This window comes from Salmo salar, chromosome ssa17 (assembly GCF_905237065.1).
Source record: "Salmo salar chromosome ssa17, Ssal_v3.1, whole genome shotgun sequence".
Taxonomy (NCBI): domain Eukaryota; kingdom Metazoa; phylum Chordata; class Actinopteri; order Salmoniformes; family Salmonidae; genus Salmo; species Salmo salar.
In genome coordinates this window covers 72,568,609-72,589,941 of record NC_059458.1, presented here as the reverse complement: position 1 = coordinate 72,589,941, position 21,333 = coordinate 72,568,609, and the positions used below count along the sequence as shown (strand labels likewise).

The 21,333-nt window shown below is 41.7% G+C and overlaps 1 long non-coding RNA gene across 1 annotated transcript; it reads left to right on the top strand.

The window, feature by feature from the left end:
• The first annotated feature begins 17,658 nt into the window (after positions 1-17,658).
• On the top strand, positions 17,659-20,506 carry LOC123728106 (uncharacterized). Its single transcript, XR_006759949.1, has 3 exons — positions 17,659-17,830; positions 17,942-17,985; positions 20,033-20,506. It is a non-coding gene; the product is annotated as an uncharacterized lncRNA (long non-coding RNA).
• Positions 20,507-21,333: the final 827 nt, after the last annotated feature.

Genomic DNA, 21,333 nt, shown 5'->3' with positions numbered 1-21,333 from the left:
GGTGTATGGAGGATTGTTCATCATTCCCATTGACACTCTAAACTATAATGTTGTTTGGAGGATTGTTCATCATTCCCACTGACACTCTAAACTATAATGGTGTGTGGAGGATTGTTCATCATTCCCACTGACACTAAACTATAATGGTGTGTGGAGGATTGTTCATCATTCCCACTGACACTCTAAACTATAATGGTGTGTGGAGGATTGTTCATCATTCCCACAGACACTAAACTATAATGGTGTATGGAGGATTGTTCATCATTCCCACTGACACTCTAAACTATAATGGTGTGTGGAGGATTGTTCATCATTCCCACTGACACTAAACTATAATGGTGTGTGGAGGATTGTTCATCATTCCCACTGACACTCTAAACTATAATGGTGTGTGGAGGATTGTTCATCATTCCCACTGACACTAAACTATAATGGTGTGTGGAGGATTGTTTATCATTCCCACTGACACTAAACTATAATGGTGTGTGGAGGATTGTTCATCATTCCCACTGACACTCTAAACTATAATGGTGTGTGGAGGATTGTTTATCATTCCCACTGACACTAAACTATAATGGTGTGTGGAGGATTGTTCATCATTCCCACTGACACTCTAAACTATAATGGTGTATGGAGGATTGTTCATCATTCCCACTGACACTAAACTATAATGGTGTATGGAGGATTGTTCATCATTCCCACTGACACTAAACTATAATGGTGTGTGGAGGATTGTTCATCATTCCCACTGACACTCTCATCTTTGACTATTTTACCTTTCCACCCTACTGAGCCTAGTCAGGCAGAGGTGCACTATGCTGGCCTGGTTACCTGTCAGACATAGTTCCTAAGACTGTGCCAGAAATGACAATGTGACAAGAACATCCCACTTGGCAAAAACTTATTGAATCAACATTGTTTCCACATCATTTCAACATAAATGTTTAGTGTGACAACATTGAATCAACGTTTTGCAAAAAGTTATCAAAGTAAAGGAATTTTGTATTTTTTGTTGATTTTACGTTGAATTCACATTAATTCAGCCAAATGTAAATCAAAACTAGACGTTGTGTCCAGTGGGTTATCAGAGCCAACGCTACGGTTCAGGTTGATATAGTAGTGTGAAAAGTGTATTTTTTCCTAATCGGGTTCCCAACCAAAATGTTGTGTGCATTGCAATATCAAAAGTATTTCTTAAGGATAGACTTTATCAATCAACTAATGAACAGAATGAACAGAAGTATCTTAGCAATGGTATATTTAAGCAATAAGGCCTGAGGGGGTGAGGTATTATGGCCAATATACCACGGCTAAGGGCTGCTCTTATGCACAACGCACCGTGGAGTGCCTAAATACAGCCCTTAGCCCTGGTATATTGGCAATATCCCACAAACCCAGAGGTGCCTTATTGCTATTATAAACTGGTTACTAACGTAATTAGAGAAGCAAAAATAGATGTTTTGTCATACCCCTGGTATGCGGTCTGATATAACACGGCTTTCAGCCAATCAGCATTCAGGGCTCGAACCACCCTGTTTATAATTAATGTTTTCCATCTCCTTTAGAAGTTAATGTTTTCCATTTCATGAAGTCTGAGGTATAGTGCACATTTGTAGTTATTATTAGCTATCCTACATCCCTGCTGCATTGGCTTTGAGTCCAAGTTGGCAAACACATTGCATGTTAAAAATAGTGCAGGTTAATATAGGCCTAGCTCTTTCCAAAACTATGGATCCATGGGAGATGCGTGGCCCCATTCCAAAACGTTTCAGTTTCCTGCTGGTGTTTCTGGCTGGTGCTGCTCCAATCACAATACAGCAGCAATGAAAGGTAGCAACGGGATCTGGCAGCCATATTGAACATTGTGGATAACAGTCCCTTTGAGGTGGCACAGTATTTGCTTTGTGCAGTGTTTGCCTCTGAACATCCCCTTAATTCACAGAGGAGGACAGTAGAGGGCAATGCACATGATTGAGCGTGCAACCTTTATTGATTGCCATATGGGGGAAGCTATGCTGCCGGACGATGCCATCTGCCATAGTGTTTGCTGGGAAAGCCTCTCATTTATGGTGCATGTTATTTTTACAGTGAGGGAAAAGTGTGGACAGAAGTGTCTCTGCAGAGAATCCACCTGTCCTAGCCACCACAAACACTTGCCCTAGGTTCACATGTTTTCAGATCAAACACATCATTAACCTCTTCATGTGATATAAACCTGGATTCCATAGACGACAGATTCATAATCTAAAGACATCACAGCACTCACATAGATCTACTGTGATATCCAGCTTCATTTGCCTTGCAATTGTTGAGAAGACACATTGTCCCAATGGCCTGGTAAACACTCAGGTTCTTTTGCTGTAAAGGGGATTTCCAGGAAAACAAAAAGGAGAGCAGTTGTTGATAATATCCATCAAAAATCAATCCAGTTTACTACAACAATTCAGGGAGAACACCTCCAGGGTAGAAGCGGAGAAAATGTATAATGGGCCTCTTGGAGACAGGCCCTTTTTATCCTAATCAGACAGCACCAAATGTTCTGTAAACACCAGCTTCTTGGAGAAAGACCCTTTATATCCTAATCAGACAGCACCACATGTTCTGTAAACACCAGCTTCTTGGAGACAGACCCTTTCTATCCTAATCAGACAGCACCACATGTTCTGTAAACACCAGCCTCTTGGAGACAGACCCTTTATATCCTAATCAGACAGCACCAAATGTTCTGTAAACACCAGCTTCTTGGAGAAAGACCCTTTATATCCTAATCAGACAGCACCAAATGTTCTGTAAACACCAGCTTCTTGGAGAAAGACCCTTTATATCCTAATCAGACAGCACCAAATGTTCTGTAAACACCAGCGTCTTGGAGACAGGCCCTTTATATCCTAATCAGACAGCACCAAATGTTCTGTAAACACCAGCCTCTTGGAGACAGACCCTTTATATCCTAATCAGACAGCACCAAATGTTCTGTAAACACCAGCTTCTTGGAGACAGACCCTTTATATCCTAATCAGACAGCACCAAATGTTCTGTAAACACCAGCGTCTTGGAGACAGACCCTTTATATCCTAATCAGACTGCACCAAATGTTCTGTAAACACCAGCTTCTTGGAGACAGACCCTTTATATCCTAATCAGACAGCACCAAATGTTCTGTAAACACCAGCTTCTTGGAGACAAACCCTTCATATCCCAATCAGGCAGTGACTTGGCCAGCTGCTACAGAATCACACCGTGTTCATAATGTTATCAATACATAAACAATCTGTGTGTGCTCGGTCCTCTTATTAACTGAACATGAACTTTATTAATCTTAAATATTCCCATTTCAACAACTAATATGCAACATATTGGACACAACATTTTGTGATACAACAGAGTTTTCCTGCACAAAAATCAACCAACAGTAGATATTTCATGCATGCTGCATTCTATTCTAGTATTGCCTTTATACAAGAATTACCCATTACATAGATGGGTACCCATGCTTGTAATATACGTGGGGTTTGCCTAAACAATCCATTACAGTAGCATACAGAGGTCATTCATAAAGGTAAGCTCTTAATGACCTGATTCTAATCAATGATGCACCCTAGGTTATTAAAGAGGCCTTTATGACTCACCAACACGTGGAACGCTCAACAGGTTTACTGGTGAGTAAACACAATGTTTATTCAATCGAGCGCACACACACACACACCTGTCCAGCTTAAGCACACACACACACACACCTGTCCAGCTTAAGCACACACACAAGTGTATGCACACTCTCACACTCTCTCACACACAAACACCATACTTAATGAAACATTAAAGACAGTTTTTGTTGACCAAATTTTTTTATTTTTTTTAAACATGGTTAAACAGCTTTGTTTCACATTCTGTAGCAGCTGGTCAGAATATGGAGACTTCTCTCGCTCAATGCTTTAGGCCTGTTTCCCAATCTTGGTCCTAGGGACCCAGGGGGGTGCACATTATCATTATTGCCCTGGCAATACCACCCGATTCAACTAAAGGCTTGATGGGTTGATTAGATGAATAAAGCGTGTTAATTAAGAGCCAAGGCAAAGACTACAATGAGCACCCCTTTGGTTCCCCAGGAGTCAGGACCAGAACGAGGAAACACTGCTGGAAGTGCTTTAGGCTGTAGGTAGCCGACCTGTGTATGTGGATTGCTGTGCTACTGGCTGAAGAGAGGACGCTGTGACCGCTGGCGTCTCTAGCTCCCCAAACCTGTGGCCTCCTTTTCTCCACACTGATGTATCTATCCTGTAGGCCACGGCCATTTGTCTTCTTGAGAAGGGTTATCGTACTGCTTCTGTATTTTGTCTGTGTGTGTGTGTGTGTGTGTGTGTGTGTGTGTGTGTGTGTGTGTGTGTGTGTGTGTGTGTGTGTGTGTGTGTGTGTGTGTGTGTGTGTGTACGTGCGTGCATGTTCAATTTATCCCTGCCGTTTTTTTGAAACTTAGTGAACTACAATATAAAGGGCAATCAATAACCAAATCTGTGCAATCTGTGAAAAACAGTTTTTTTTTTATTCAATCATGTTCTATCTACAATGGACCATACAGTATATTTCAAATGGTACTGATCCCGTTTCATTCGGAACTCTTCTCCAACCAATTCACAATTGCCCTTCAAACAAGTAAACCTACAACATACATTCTTTAAAAAATTACCATGGCAACAAGGACAAATGAATTCCTCAGAGCTTCGGTGACCATGAAATGTGTTGTGCAACTTATGTTTTTTTTCAGAATATCTTTATATCTGAACAAGTTTTATAACAAGTCCCAAAATAATTTTCAAACAATGCTACATAGATGCAGACTGCGTCCCAGTGCTGCAGAGAACAGTTAGTAATAAAACAAACAGGATGGTTTCCCTCCAAGCCTGCGAAAGACAGTACAGTGACAGACTGAAGGGGCTTGTAGTGTCTGTAGAAAATAAGAAGACAGGGAAACTGACAAACACAGCGGCAGTACAACTCACCGAGCTTCACAGAACATGTGTGTGTCTAAAAATATTCCCAGCTCTGGTGAATAGTAGAGCAGCATAGGGTATGATGGGAAACATCCAGAGTATGTAGCTGATTACGGTGTGATTAATGTCAAGGGCTCCTACTTTGTCTGCAGCGTACTCTGTTGTACGGTATTCTGAAAGCACCGAAAGGTGTCACTGCTCATGTACGGTATGTCAAATGTTAAGTACTTCCCTGTTCCCTCCCTGAAGCGTGTAGGGGAACTGCCCCTCACTACTTTCAGGCTATGTTCAAACCCTACACCCCAACCCGAGCACTCCGTTGTCCTCACTCAGTGAGCATGTACCAATCTATTTCAGTGAATGTGATTGGAGAATTACATAATCTATCAGCAGGCACATCATGTACATTATTTACGGTAATGTGTTTTTACTATGATGCTATGCACTACTAATTAATCTCAACAACAGTACTCATCACAGGAGGTTGGTGGCACCTTAATTGGGAGGACAGGCTCGTGGTAATGGCTGGAGTGGAATAGGTGGAATGGTGAATCAGAGAGGATACACCTCATCATTGGTTCAGGTTAAAAGCCCTTTTCTACAGATGTAATAATTAATAATAATTAATATAGCACTTTCTACACACTGAGGTAGTCTAAGCACTTAACATAGTAGGGGGGAAACTCCCCTAATCCACCACCAATGTGTAGCATCCACCTGGGAGATGGACATTGACCATTTTTGTGCCCAAACGCTCACCACACATCAGCTGGAGAGGAGTAATACATCCCTGTAAGGAATGAGGGGGGGTGATTAGGTGGCCATGATGGAATGGGATCAGGTTGGGATTTTAGCCATGACACCAGGGTTAACGCACCTACACTTACAATAAGTGCCATGGGATTTTTAATGACCACAGAGAGTCAAGACACCCTTTTAACATCCCATCCAAAAGACAGCATCTTACGCAGGGCAATGTCCCCCTCACTGCCCTGGGATCTCCTTAGACCAGAGGGAAGAGTGCCCCTACTGGCCCTCTAACACCACTTCCAGCAGCATCTGGTCCCCCCATCCAGGGACCGACCAAGACTGACCCTGCCTAGTTTCAGAGGCAAGCCAGCAGTGGGATGCAGGGTGGTGTGCTGTTGGCTCAAAGATGTAGGATCTTAATTTGAGACGGTTTGCTACAGCATTAAAATAATCCTGCAGCAACAAGAAATGTTAATTATTATGTGGATAATATTAATGGACATTTTGTAAGGTTTGATACATTTTTCATAAGGGAAATTCAAGTCTGAAATTTCAAAGTGGAAATTGCAAACTAAAAAGCCTTTTTAAACCTCAAATGCGCTACAAGTTTTACATTTCTTGCATTACAGATACCCTATGAACAGCAAGAGCGATTACTATACATTGTGCTATCAATTAAATGTTATAGATGAACCCAATCTGGTAAAGCATTGACTTTCAATGAGTTTGAGGTTTAAAACCCCATAGTGGTCAGTGTCCATAATTATATTAGACTTCATCAAGTTAGAACAGTGAGCAATATTGTCTTCTCTATGGACATTACTTTGTGTAATAGTTCGGCATTTTGAATCAATGGACTCTTAACCCAATGAATTTAGGACAGGTTCCTTTCACTTCAAGCTCTCCTCTCTCTCTCTCTCTCTCTCTCTCTCTCTCTCTCTCTCTCTCTCTCTCTCTCTCTCTCTCTCTCTCTCTCTCTCTCTCTCTCTCTCTCTCTCTCTCTCTCTCTCTCTCTCTCTCTCTCTCTCTCTCTCCATATTCTCTCCCACCAGCGGTGTGAAAGATCTGACCTTGAGCGGTATCAATAATCATCGCTGGACGAAACTCATCAATATGCAAATAACAGTGGGCAAATACAAAAGGCAGCTGTGTAGAGTGGGATGCGACGGAGACAAAGGAGCTCTTTTGTAGGCGGAACAAATTGATATCTCTCCGAAGGTAAGATATAGCTTCCCGGGGCGGATGGTCTGGCGGTCTGGAAAAGTTGCAGCTTGGTTTGCACAGATGGCAAGGCGGGCTCACAGAGAGTGCCAGGGTGACTCACCGTGAGGAGACAACAGGGTGGTGAGAGGCAGCCACTAAAGGTACCATCCTAATCCACTGTTCCCTGCCACTAAAGGTGCCATCCTAATCCACTGTTCCCTGCCACTAAAGGTGCCATCCTAATCCACTGTTCCCTGCCACTAAAGGTGCCATCCTAATCCACTGTTCCCTGCCACTAAAGGTGCCATCCTAATCCACTGTTCCCTGCCACTAAAGGTGCCATCCTAATCCACTGTTCCCTTCTCCAGACGTCTAATGACTTCAAAACACTTTCAGGTTTACTTTAGTGCCAATATCTCATGCCCATTCAATTTTCCCAAAGACCCAGATGCCAGTCTCACCAAATCACCCCTCAAAGTTAGCAATCACCGCATTCGACTCCCTTTAAGAGGAGGCCGATTCCAGCGGATGGCTAGGCTCTGGGGGCCGGTAGGGGGTTTGAGCTAGTTTATTCACATAGCACGTATCTCTCTGACTCTCAGTGTCCTAACAATAAGGTTGCTGCCTCTGAGGCTCAGCTCCTATCACACTCTGTCAGTGGCAGGTGGTGCCTTTTAAGATGTGGGAGGACCTTTTATTTTTTATTAGCATGGCCTTATTTCTATTACTGCATATTGGATGACTGTCATTCATATTCCATTCACCCAGCTCAATGTAACATGGATAGGTTTAGGCTACTTACTACATGATACTCAAATTTTCCCTATACCCATCATGAGGTTGCTACAACCTAGCCTATGAATGAAAGTTTACAACGTAGGTGCACAGGTCGAGAGAAATTTGAGTAATCAAGGTGACAGACATTTACACATTCAATACCGCCTTGCACACTTCTTGCCTGCATCTAGCTGATCTAGGGTGTAATCATTATTCCAACAGTTGCAAACGAAAGTTTCTATTGGACAAATTCAGGTATGTTTACAGGCGCTTCATTTTCTTCCATTTAAGAACAGTTTTTCAACAGAATCGGTCGGAATGAATACACCCCTGATCACACACAAAAGCACTTCACTTTCATAGCATCCAGATCGTTGTATAATTCCTTCTCGCGTCTACTCGCTCTCCTCCTCTCACCTTTTCCCTTCGCTTGTGGACCAATGCACAACACATCAGCTGTCTGTGACCCGGTGAAAAAACCTTTCCTAGCCAAACCTTCATATGATAAATGCTAACCACTACGCACAGCCTACATCATTGTCACCATATTAGCTAACATCAAGTCAACAACATAGCTACTAGAACTAACGCATTAGTAAACCCTCTACAAGCATGCAGTACAGTGTGCAGTTAGTAAGCAATTTAGCCGGACCCGGTGGCAATAAATGAATAAAACCAAAAGCTTACCTTGACTTGGAAGAGTTCCAGTGTTGGATAGTGTTACGGTAATTAAGTTATCAATGTTCTTAAACCGAACTTCAATTAAACTACTCAGTCTGCCCCCCAGAGGGTGTAAGATTCTGGTTGAATGAAGCAGACGGATAGCCAGCCCACAAGGGTCAAAACGTTTATTTATGAGAGCTCTGAAAATCCTTACAATGTACAAAGCCTTTTATATTAACACACACACTAACTTACATCAGTAGAGAACTCCACCCAGCTTTAGGCGGCTGTATTTTTCCACAGTACCCAGACCACCTGTCTCCTTATCTTTTGCCAGCCTAACTGTTCCCAGGCCGTTGTTTCTCTCCCTAACTTAAGGAGGCCTCTTCTCCTGTTCCTTTCCCAAGGTCGTCTTATCAACTCTGCCTCCCTCGTTTTGAAGTGGTACCAGTGTCTTACTCACACACAATATTGCAATATAGTTTTTAACCCATTATTATAGCCTTATTTCGAATACATTTCAACAGGTTATACGGTTTCTGAGTGAAATCATTTAGTCAAACCTTTAATCATAGTATTTCCATTACAGATAGCCATTGCCAGCTAGGTAACACAGCATCCCTCTCTGTTTGAGACAGGTGTTTGAGTAGGCTAAACTGGCTAGCTAGCGGCATTTGCTAGCTAAGTAAGTGGAAGTGAAAAAAATGAAATATAGCTAGCTCTCTCACTTACTCACTCTCTCTCTCTTGCTTCTCATTAATTTTTGAAGAAATGAATTTGTTCAAAACTGTTCTACTATTGTCTTTCTCTCTCTTTGAGTCAACTACTCACCACATTTTATTCACTGCAGTGCTAGCTAGCTGTAGCTTGGGTGGACAAGATGTCAGTTCATGCTTCGAGCGCTCTGATAGGTTGGAGGACGTCCTTCAGAAGTTGTCATGATTACTGTGTAAGTCTATGGAAGGGGGTGATAACACAAGCCTCCTAGGTTTGTATTGAAGTCAATGTAGCCACAGGAGGACAGAAACTAGCTGTCCTCCGGCTACACCATTGTGCTACCCTACAGAGTGCTGTTGAGGCTACTGAAGAACTTCATTGCAAAACAGTGTGTTTCAATCAATTATTTGGTGACGTGAATATATTTAGTATAGTTGAACAGTTTTCTGAAAAGGGACACACTTTTTATTTAGTGATATTCCCTGAGGAGGATTGTCCTCTCCTTCCTCCTCTGAGGAGCCTCCACTGTACTCTGTCTTAACGTGTCTGGTCCACAGCCATCTGGATGTGATTTGTTATTGCTGCAATTGAGCTGGCTGCTTTTTCTCAAAAGGCAGGCCTGTACAATCTTCCCCTACACACGCTAGAACACACACACACACACACACACACACACACACACACACACACACACACACACACATATACCTTTGTTTTATTACTCAATGTTCTTTCATTAGGACATGTCTTCCAACACAGGAAGTCTTCTGAAGAGACTGCGTCCCAAATGGCACCCTATTCACTATATAGTTCACTACTTCTAACCAGGTCCCATAGGGACTATATCGGAAATATGGTACTATTTGGGACTGAGGCTAAATCTCTTTTCCTTCATTACCCAGAGGCTCCGTGTGAGGTTAAACGTCAATATATCATTATTACCCCTAATAGCTCGCCTCACAACATTTACTAAGCACTTCGTTCCAGTGGCTACGTTTCATATTTCTAATTTCATAATGACATCACAGCTTTCATGACAAACAAATCAGTGGGGTCTAAACATGTTTGGGCCGACTGATGGGAGCAGCAGAAGACTAAGAGGACCAGATTTGAGTTGTGATGTGTCACATATAGTGCTGTAGCTTTTGGGGATTTAAGCGAATTTAATCAAAAGCTGAATAGTATTTGAGCTCCAAGTCTCCAGTCTACGAGATAGAGTTCGCTGAACAATCTCCCAGTTAAATTCAATACATACACAATACCCACGACGGCACAGTCCCTCCATATGCTGCTAGCTCTTTCCATAAAGGCTCTCTAGCCTAACATTGTCCTGTTGTATTGTAAACCAGCTTTGGCTATTCCAGCATTCCAAAAATGTAAGATATTTGATACCAGGGTTTGCATTCTAAATTACACCCTAATCTCTATCTGGTGCACTATCTTTGACCAGGGCCCCCCAAAGAGTAGGGCACTATAAACATTAGGAAATATGGTGCCATTTAGAACACAGACCTAGAGTTATTTATTAGATTGTCTAGAGCTCACACGTACATCACCATGCCTCTCTGATCTCTATGGAGGTAGAGGTTATCTTGTGACTCACAGGTACATCACCATAACTCTCTGATCTCTATGGAGGTAGAGGTTATCTTGTGACTCACAGGTACATCACCATGCCTCTCTGATCTCTATGGAGGTAGAGGTTATCTTGTGACTCACAGGTACATCACCATGCCTCTCTGATCTCTATGGAGGTAGAGGTTATCTTGTGACTCACAGGTACATCACCATGCCTCTCTCTGATCTCTATGGAGGTAGAGGTTATCTTGTGACTCACAGGTACATCACCATCACTCTCTGATCTCTATGGAGGTAGAGGTTATCTTGTGACACACAGGTACATCACCATGCCTCTCTCTGATCTCTATGGAGGTAGAGGTTATCTTGTGACATTGGATAGCTGTCTGAATTGAAGAGGTAACACTGTGAAGGAGAATAGTTCTTATCTCGATCTCTTCTTCTTCAACTCTTAGCGAGACATTAATGTTGTTCATTTCTATTTAGCAGAGAAGCTCAATACCTCATACATTCATTCCTCTGAGTCATCGGATCCTGTGGGTTGTGTTCCTTAGGCACCAATCAGAATAAAATGGACAGAAACATGGAAGGAATTTCTGGACTTGTCATTTAAACAGCTTCTTCCCCTGCGCCGTGGCCCTTACCAACAGGCCAGTTGGTCTACGATGATCTCCTCATCCAGGACTATGTTTAATATTCATCCAGGGACTTTGTTTAATATTCATCCAGGACTATGTATAATATTCATCCAGGGACTATGTTTAATATTCATATAGGGACTATGTATAATATTCATCCAGGATTATGTATAATATTCATCCAGGGACTATGTTTAATATTCATCCAGGATTATGTATAATATTCATCCAGGGACTATGTTTAATATTCATCCAGGACTATGTTTAATATTCATCCAGGGACTATGTATAATATTCATCCAGGGACTATGTTTAATATTCATCCAGGGACTATGTTTAATATTCATCCAGGGACCACGTCTAATATTCATCCAGGGACTACGTGTAATATTCATCCAGGGACTACGTGTAATATTCATCCAGGGACTACGTGTAATATTCATCCAGGGACTACGTGTAATATTCATCCAGGGACTATGTATAATATTCATCCAGGGACTATGTATAATATTCATCCAGGGACTATGTATAATATTCATCCAGGGACTATGTATAATATTCATCCAGGACTATGTTTAATATTCATCCAGGGACTATTTTTAATATTCATCCAGGGACTATTTTTAATATTCATCCAGGGACTATTTTTAATATTCATCCAGGGACTATGTATAATATTCATCCAGGACTATGTATAATATTCATCCAGGGACTATGTATAATATTCATCCAGGGACTATGTATAATATTCATCCAGGGACTATGTATAATATTCATCCAGGGACTATGTATAATATTCATCCAGGGACTATGTATAATATTCATCCAGGGACTATGTATAATATTCATCCAGGGACTATGTATAATATTCATCCAGGGACTATGTATAATATTCATCCAGGGACTATGTTTAATATTCATCCAGGGACTATGTTTAATATTCATCCAGGGACTATGTTTAATATTCATCCAGGGACTATGTTTAATATTCATCCAGGGACCATGTCTAATATTCATCCTGGGACCATGTCTAATATTCATCCAGGGACTATGTCTAATATTCATCCAGGGACTATGTATAATATTCATCCAGGGACTATGTATAATATTCATCCAGGGACTATGTATAATATTCATCCAGGGACTATGTATAATATTCATCCAGGACTATGTTTAATATTCATCCAGGGACTATGTTTAATATTCATCCAGGGACTATGTATAATATTCATCCAGGGACTATGTATAATATTCATCCAGGGACTATGTATAATATTCATCCAGGGACTATGTATAATATTCATCCAGGGACTATGTATAATATTCATCCAGGGACTATGTATAATATTCATCCAGGACTATGTATAATATTCATCCAGGACTATGTATAATATTCATCCAGGGACTATGTATAATATTCACCCAGGGACTATGTATAATATTCACCCAGGGACTATGTTTAATATTCATCCAGGACTATGTATAATATTCATCCAGGGACTATGTTTAATATTCATCCAGGGACTATGTATAATATTCACCCAGGGACTATGTTTAATATTCACCCAGGGACTATGTTTAATATTCATCCAGGGACTATGTTTAATATTCAATTAGGGAATATGTTTAATATTCATCCAGGACAATGCACCCTGCACTTTCATAGAACTGCTCATTACCCACTTGCACTCTCTGCACATCCTACACCTGCCTTTTGCTCTCTGCCAGACTGACCCTTACATACAGTGCATTCAGAAAGTATTCAGACCTCTTGACTTTTTCCACATTTTGTTACGTTACAGCCTTATTCTAAAATGTATTAAATAGTTTTTTCCTCTTCAAACGACACACAATACCCCATAATGACAAATCAAAAAAAATATGGTAAATATTATATTTAAATAAGTATTCAGACCCTTTACTCTGTACTTTGTTGAAGCACCTTAGGCAGTGATTTAAACCTTCTTGGGTATGACGTTATAAGCTTGACACACCTGCATTTGGGGAGTTTCTCCCATTCTTCTCTGCAGATCCTCTCAAGCTCTGTCAGGTTGGATGAGGAGTGTCGCTGCACAGTTATTTTCAGGTCTCTCCAGAGATGTTTGATCGGGTTCAAGTCCGGGCTCTGGCTGGGCCACTCAAGGACTTGTCCCAAAGCCACTCTTGCTCTGTCTTGGCTGTCTGCTTAGGGTCATTGTTCTGTTGGAAGGTGAACCTTTGCCCCAGTCTGAGGTCCTGAGCACTCTGGAGCAGGTTTTCATCAAGGATCTGTCTGTACTTTGCCCTGTTCATCTTTCTCTCGATCCTGACTTTCTCTCCCAGTCCCTGCCGATGAAAAACATCCCCACAGCATGATGCTGCCACCACCGTAGGGATGGTGCCAGGTTTCCTCCAGATGTGACACTTGGTATCCTGGCCAATGAGTTCGATCTTGGTTTCATCAGACCAAAGAATCTTGTTGTGAGCCTTTCCAAATCATGTCCAATCAATTGAATTTACCACAGTTGAACTCTAATCAAGTTGTAGAAACATCACAAAGATGATCAATGGAAACAGGGTGCACCTGAGCTCAATTTCGAGTCTCATAGCAAAGGGTCTGAATACTTATATAAACCATTTCTGTTTTTTATTTTTAATATATTTGCAAAAATTTCTAAAAATATGTTTTCACTTTGTCATTATGGGATATTGTGTGTTGATTGATGAAAAGGTATGTAATCCATTTTATAATAAGGCTGTAATGTAACAGAATGTGGAAAGTCAATGGGTCTGAATACTTTCCGAATGCACTGTATATATTTCCCCTATTGTAAATTGCTTTATTTATACATGCAGAATTCATAATGTAGCTTATCGTGTTTATAATGTAGTCTGTAGTTTTTAGCTTGGTGTTTATAGTGTACATACTGTATGTGGGTTGTGTCAATTCTGTGTTTAAATATCTTAAATATCTTATTTATGTATTGTCTGTCTGTGTATTCTGTTTATTGTGGCAACACCATTTCACCAGTCAAATTCCTTTACATGCAAATGTATTTGACGAATAAAGGTGATTCTGATTGTCCAATAAGAAATACTAATTTTCATTTTCCGTCATACATTCTTTTTAAGACATTTTCCTTTGCGTCCCTAATGAACACAACCCTGGTGTGTTGCAAGTGATGTTATCATGTGAAACTGACATTGATTCCCGATTCCACTAACCAATATTCAATTAACACCTCTCCAAATTTTAAGGAGGTAAAACATAACATTAAATTAATAACTGTTTATTGCGCGGTGCCCTTGGTCTAGTGTGGCACTGTCCTTAGTCTAGTGGCTCTGTCCTTGGTCCAGAGTGGCTCTGTCCTTGGTCTAGTGGCTCTGTCCTTGGTCCAGAGTGGCTCTGTCCTTGGTCCAGTGTGGCTCTGTCCTTGGTCCAGTGTGGCTCTGTCCTTGGTCCAGTGTGGCTCTGTCCTTGGTCTAGTGTGGCTCTGTCCTTGGTCTAGTGTGGCTCTGTCCTTGGTCTAGTGTGGCTCTGTCCTTGGTCCAGTGGCTCTGTCCTTGGTCCAGTGGCTCTGTCCTTGGTCCAGAGTGGCTCTGTCCTTGGTCCAGAGTGGCTCTGTCCTTGGTCCAGAGTGGCTCTGTCCTTGGTCCAGAGTGGCTCTGTCCTTGGTCCAGAGTGGCTCTGTCCTTGGTCCAGAGTGGCTCTGTCCTTGGTCCAGTGTGGCTCTGTCCTTGATCCAGTGGCTCTGTCCTTGATCCAGTGGCTCTGTCCTTGGTCCAGTGGCTCTGTCCTTGGTCCAGAGTGGCTCTGTCCTTGGTCCAGTGTGGCTCTGTCCTTGGTCCAGTGTGGCTCTGTCCTTGGTCCAGTGTGGCTCTGTCCTTGGTCCAGTGTGGCTCTGTCCTTGGTCCAGTGTGGCTCTGTCCTTGGTCCAGTGGCTCTGTCCTTGGTCCAGTGGCTCTGTCCTTGGTCCAGTGGTTCTGTCCTTGGTCCAGTGGTTCTGTCCTTGGTCCAGTGGCTCTGTCCTTGGTCCAGTGGCTCTGTCCTTGGTCCAGTGGTTCTGTCCTTGGTCCAGTGGCTCTGTCCTTGGTCCAGTGTGGCTCTGTCCTTGGTCCAGTGTGGCTCTGTCCTTGATCCAGTGGCTCTGTCCTTGGTCTAGTGGCTCTGTCCTTGGTCCAGTGGCTCTGTCCTTGGTCCAGTGGCTCTGTCCTTGGTCCAGTGGTTCTGTCCTTGGTCCAGTGGCTCTGTCCTTGGTCCAGTGTGACTCTGTCCTTGGTCCAGTGGCTCTGTCCTTGGTCCAGTGTGACTCTGTCCTTGGTCCAGTGCCAATGAGTATGAAACCAGACAGATATGACACATTACAGATAGTATATCTGTCATTTAAATTGCTATGGGCTATTGTAATTCTTTAACTTCTCAGGGCTACGTGGGACGCTACCATCCCACCTGCGGGACACACTATTCAACAGCCAGTGAAATAGCATGGCGCGAAATACAAAACAGCAAAAATCTCATAATTTCATTTTCTCAAACAATCAACTATTTTACATCATTTTAAAGATAAATTTCTCGTTAATCTAACCACATTCTCCGATTTCAAAAAGGCTTTACGGCGAAAGCATAAAATTAGATTATGTTAGGACATAAACTTCACAAGAAAAACCACACAGCCATTTTCCAAGCAAGGACATGCATCACAAAAACCAAAGATACAGCTAAAATATTCACTACCCTTTGATGATCTTCATCAGATGACACTCATAGGACTTCATGTTACCCAATACATGTATGTTTTCCTCGATAAAGTTCATATTTATATCCAAAAAAAAAACATTTTACATTGGCGCGTGATTTTCAGAAAATGTATTTCCACCAAAACCTCCGGTGAATGTGCAAATTAATTTACAAAAATACTCATCATAAACGTTGATACAATTTTTCAACAGTTATTGAAAGAATTATAGATATACTTCTCCTTAATGCAACCGCTGTGTCAGATTTTAAAATAGCTTTACGGAGAAAGCACATTTTTCAATATTCTGAGTACATAGCTCGCCATCAAAGCAAGCTATACAGATACCCTCCAAGTTCTGGGGTCAACTAAACTCAGAATTAGTATTATAAATATTCTCTTACCTTTGCTGATCTTCGTCAGAATGCACTCACAGGACTCCTACTTCCACAATAAATTTGATTTTTGCTCGAAATACTCCATATTTATGTCCAAATACCTCAGTTTTGTTCGTGCGTTCAGATCACTATCCAAAGGCATAACGCGCGAGCGTAAATCCAGACACAAAAAGTCAAATAGTTCCATTACCGTTCGTAGAAACATGTCAAACGTTGTTTACAATCAATCCTTAGGGTCTTTTTAAGATAAAACGTCGATAATATTCCAACCGAACAATAGCGTATTCATTCAAGAAGAAAAAGAAGGAACGGCGCACTGGCGGGCTCGCGCATCACCAAGGCCTTTGTCCATAGGCAGTCCACCATTGACTGAGCTCCTATTTTCTGCCCAGTAACAGGAGAAGGATGAAACACGTTTCTAAAGGCTGTTGACTGCCAATGGAAGCCTTAGGAAGTGCAACCTGACACCACAGACACTGTAGTTTTGATAGGGATTCAAAAGAAGAACTACAATTCTCAGATTTCCCACATCCTGGTTGGATTTTTCTTTTTGCCTGCCATATGAGTTCTGTTATACTCACAGACATCATTCAAACAGTTTTAGAAACTTCAGAGTGTTTTCTATCCAAATCTACTAATAATATGCAAATATTTGACTCTGGGCCTGAGGATTAGGCAGTTTACTCTGGGCACACTTTTCATCCGAAAATGAAAATACTGCCCCCTATACCTTAAAAAAGTTAACATGTGACCAAGTAATTTGCATTACACTTCAGTCAGCAAGTTAATTATGTAATTAATTCAGAGGGGGTTTGACAGTATGTTAATCACAAGATAACTGGTTGGGTAGTTGAAAATATGAAAGAGGTCATAGAAGGTTAAAGGTTTCAAGGTTGGGACATATGGACAGAGACGGAAGAGGAGGCGAGACACCCCACTCCCAATTTTTTCTGTTTGTATTACAATCAATGAACTAAGCAGACCCAGCTGCTATTGCATTGGTGTCTATGGGAGAACCACCCTGTTAAGCAGACCATAACTGTATTATTATTTTTTCAATGGTAAACAGCCTGAGTGAACTATCTTAATTGATCCACAATCTTTGATATGGATTGATTGACCCATTTAAATAGAATGAGTAGAAATGACTTGTTAATTTGACAGGTAATGTCATTGAGACACTCAAAATATCTGCCAGTCCACCCATTATGACATAATTGACCTGAATGGGGAAGTCTGTTCTATACATTCTCCATTGTGGGGAGTTTGTGTTATTTTGTGAAGGTGTGTGTTCAACTGTTGCTTGTGTTATGGTGCAGATTTTCCTGCAGCATCTGTGACGGGGGAATATGGCTCATGTTTAATAACCACAATTAATTGGAAATGAGCCCAACGGAGACAGGGTCAGAGTCACTTCTCATAAAGGAAAGTACAGTATTACATACGATAATATGTGTGTGTATTGTATTACATGTCCCTATAACTCTGTATTACATGTCCCTATAACTCTGCAGCTCTGGAAGAGATCAACACGTTATGAACTGAATTCAAGCACATCGTAAGAGCTTCTCATATCGTTTTGTATCCCCTTTATGTATGTAATTTCTAGGTTATTGTGATGTGTTGAAGGCATATGCAAATATTTCATATGCTCCAAACGTTTCCCACAGGGTACAGATGTAAGATATACATCTGATCACCCTGTTGTTGCAGAAAATGTCCTGCACATCAGGAAATTCAAACTTGTTGTGTATTCAAGGTATAAAAAGGCTTCTAAAATTAGTAATTTACCCTTTAACATTTCATTCTAGATTTGCCCTAACAACAAATATATCAACCCCTACAAAAATGTCCATTAGTTATAATCCTCACAATAATTCACATTTCATTTTGCTGCTTGCTTATTTTCCTGCTGTGAGAAAATTGTCAAATCAAGATCCTACACCTGTAAATGGGGAGAAACGCGTAGAAGGATATGCATAGATAGGACTGTGTAAATCCTCACTAGAAATTGGCAGAGGATGTAAAGGAGTAATATTGATAGTGTGTAATCTTGTGTGGCTGGTAGCTGTATAAAAATAGAGAGTGACAACTCCAGTAGGTGTAAGTAATAAGGTACACACACACACACACACACACACACACACACACACACACACACACACACACACACACACTGCTCTCTAAATCATCAGGGTACACTGAGTGGGCTGTCAACAGGGTCTTTGATGTCTCTCCCAAATGATTCACAGCAAGCATGTCGACTGTGACTCTCCTGTCTCCCCTAACTGTCTCCCCTAACCTCCAAATGACTCCCCTGTCTCCCCTAACCTCAAAATGACTCCCCCTGTCTCCCCTAACCTCAAAATGACTCCCCTGTCTCCCCTAACCTCAAAATGACTCCCCTCTCCCCTAACCTCAAAATGACTCCCCTGTCTCCCCTAACCTCAAAATGACTCCCCTGTCTCCCCTAACCTCAAAATGACTCCCCTGTCTCCCCTAACCTCAAAATGACTCCCCTGTCTCCCCTAACCTCAAAATGACTCTCCTGTCTCCCTAACCTCAAAATGACTCCCCTGTCTCCCCTAACCTCAAAATGACTCCCCTATCTCCCCTAACCTCAAAATGACTCCCCTGTCTCCCCTAACCTCAAAATGACTCCCCTGACTCCCCTAACCTCAAAATGACTCCCCTGTCTCCCCTAACCTCCAAAAGACTCCCACTATTAGGAGTGCTTGGCTACTGAACAAACTACTGAGATGTGAATTGATTAAATGTTTTTCTTTCAGAAGGTAAGACAATATATTAATCCCCAGGAGTGTGACTAACATTTGAGTGTTCATTATGATTGCATGAAGCCATCAGCAAGTTCCACCACCATATACAGCGGTAGGATCTTCATTTGAGCCAGTTTGCTACACCCTTAAAAATAATCCTGCAGCAAGAGGAAATGTGGATTATAATTAATGTACATTTTTTGTAGTGGTTGATACATTTTTCGTTAGGGCAAATAAAGTCTGACATTTTAAAATGGAAATTACAAACTTCAGAATCCTTTTTAAACCTAGAATACACTCCAAGTTTCCATTTCCTGCTGTGCAGGAACAAAAGAGTGACCAAATTAAGATCCTACATCTGTATGCTAACCCATAAACAAATGCAATTTGAAATCTCCTCAATATGCAAAACATTGACTTTATATACACCCAACAACAACTAGGGTCTTGGGTTTTTCCTCATCACGTGACCTGATCAGGAAATAGTCATAGTCAGGTCATTCAGGCAATACTAAGTTCCCTTAACATGGGACACCAATGCTACTGTAACTGTATGACAACAGAAAATCATGACAGACGGTGTCTGTCTGTCTGTCTGTCTGTCTGTCTGTCTGTCTGTCTGTCTGTCTGTCTGTCTGTCTGTCTGTGTGTGTTCGTATGTGAGTGTGTGTTCGTCCGTTCATCCGTCAGCATGTGAGTGTATTCATCCGTTTGTCCGTCAGCGTGTGTGTTTGTCTGTGAGTATGTGTTCATCCGTCAGTGTGTGTGTGTGTGTGTGTGTGTGTGTGGCTCAAAATGTCTTGTGTCTCCTCCATGTGTTTCATCCAGGTCAGAGCCCTCCTGTCAGTGGTCCTGTCCTGTGTGCCAGGGACATACGATGGACCTCAGTGTGAGGAGTAGTAGCACACTGTTTGAGGGAGCCCAGAGAACATGAGGCTGGAGGGCAGGGGACTGCTGCCTACGCCTGTCGGGGGTGGCCTACTACTCAGGCATGAGCGGTTTTCACCCTGTGTAGCTCAGTTGGTATAGCATGGCGCTTGCAATGCCAGGGTTTTAGGGTTCGTTTACCACAGGGAACAGTATGAAAATGAATGCACTCACTACTGTAAGTCGCTCTGGATAAGAGCTATATTACTCAAATATAAAATGTGACCACAAACGTTTTGTGGTAAAAAAGTTGGTAAAGAGATGGGCAATATAGGATATTAATCTTGTGGAATTCTAGTCAAATATACTGAACAAATATATAAACGCAACATGTAAAGTGTTGGTCCCATGTTTCATGAGCTGAAATAAAAGATCCCAGAAATGTTCCAGACTCACATAAAAAAAAAAAAAAAATCTAAAATTGTGTGCACAAATTTGTTTACATCCTTATTAGTGAGCATTTCTCCTTTGCCAAGATAATCCATCCAGCTGACAGGTGTGGCATATCAAGAAGCTGATTAAACAGCATGATCATTACACAGGTGCACATTATGCTGGGAACAAGAAAAGCCACTAAAATGTGCAGTTTTGTCACACAACACAATGTCACATGTCTCATGTTTTGAGGGAGCGTGCAATTGGCATGCTGACTGCAGGAATGTCTACCAGAGCTGTTGCCAGATAATTGAATGTTCACTTCTCTACCATAAGCCGCTTCCAACGTCATTTTAGAGGATTTGGCAGTACGTCCAACCGGCCTCACAAACACAAACCTCGTGTAACCACGCCAGCCCAGGACCTCCACATCCGGCTTCTTCACCTGCAGGATCCTTTGACACCAGCCACCTGGGCAGCTGATGAAACTAAGGACTATTTCTGTCTGTAAAAGCACTTTGTGGGGAAAAACTCATTCTGATTGGCTGGGTCTGGCTCCCCAGTGGGTGGGCCTGGCTCTCAAGTAGGTGGGCCTAATTAATTGATTTCAATTGACAGATTTCCTTATATGAATTGTTGTAACTCAGTGAAATTGTTGCATAGTGTTTATATTTTTGTTCAGTATATATTGAAATGTATCAATCTTTCTTATGCAGATGTATGATGTGACCTGCCATTGGGTTGTGCCGTGGCGGAGATCTTTGTGGGCTATACTCGGCCTTGTCCCGGGATGGTATGTTGGTGGTTGGAGATATCCCTCCAGTGGT